The sequence below is a fragment of the Carlito syrichta genome, unplaced genomic scaffold, assembly GCF_000164805.1.
Source record: "Carlito syrichta isolate Samal-C Ts95f unplaced genomic scaffold, Tarsius_syrichta-2.0.1 Scaffold115619, whole genome shotgun sequence".
Lineage (NCBI taxonomy): Eukaryota > Metazoa > Chordata > Mammalia > Primates > Tarsiidae > Carlito > Carlito syrichta.
Genome location: NW_007059715.1, coordinates 133,860 through 134,121, shown reverse-complemented (window position 1 = coordinate 134,121; position 262 = coordinate 133,860).

The window sequence follows — 262 nt, the reverse complement described above, 5'->3', positions numbered from 1 at the left end:
TTGGAGTCTCACTCAGTCGCCCAGACTGGAGTGCAGTGGCCGCTCCCGGCCACCGCAGCCTCGCCTGCTCGGCTCCGGCGATCCTTCCGCCTCAGCCTTCCTAGTAGCCGGAATTACAGGCATGCACTACCACGCCCGGCTGATTTTTTGATTTATTGTAGAGATGAGGTCTCACTGCCCAGGCAGGTCTCGAACCCGCGGGCTCAGGCAATCCACTCACCTCAGCCTCCCAAAGGTGTGGGATCACAGGCTGAGCCACGAT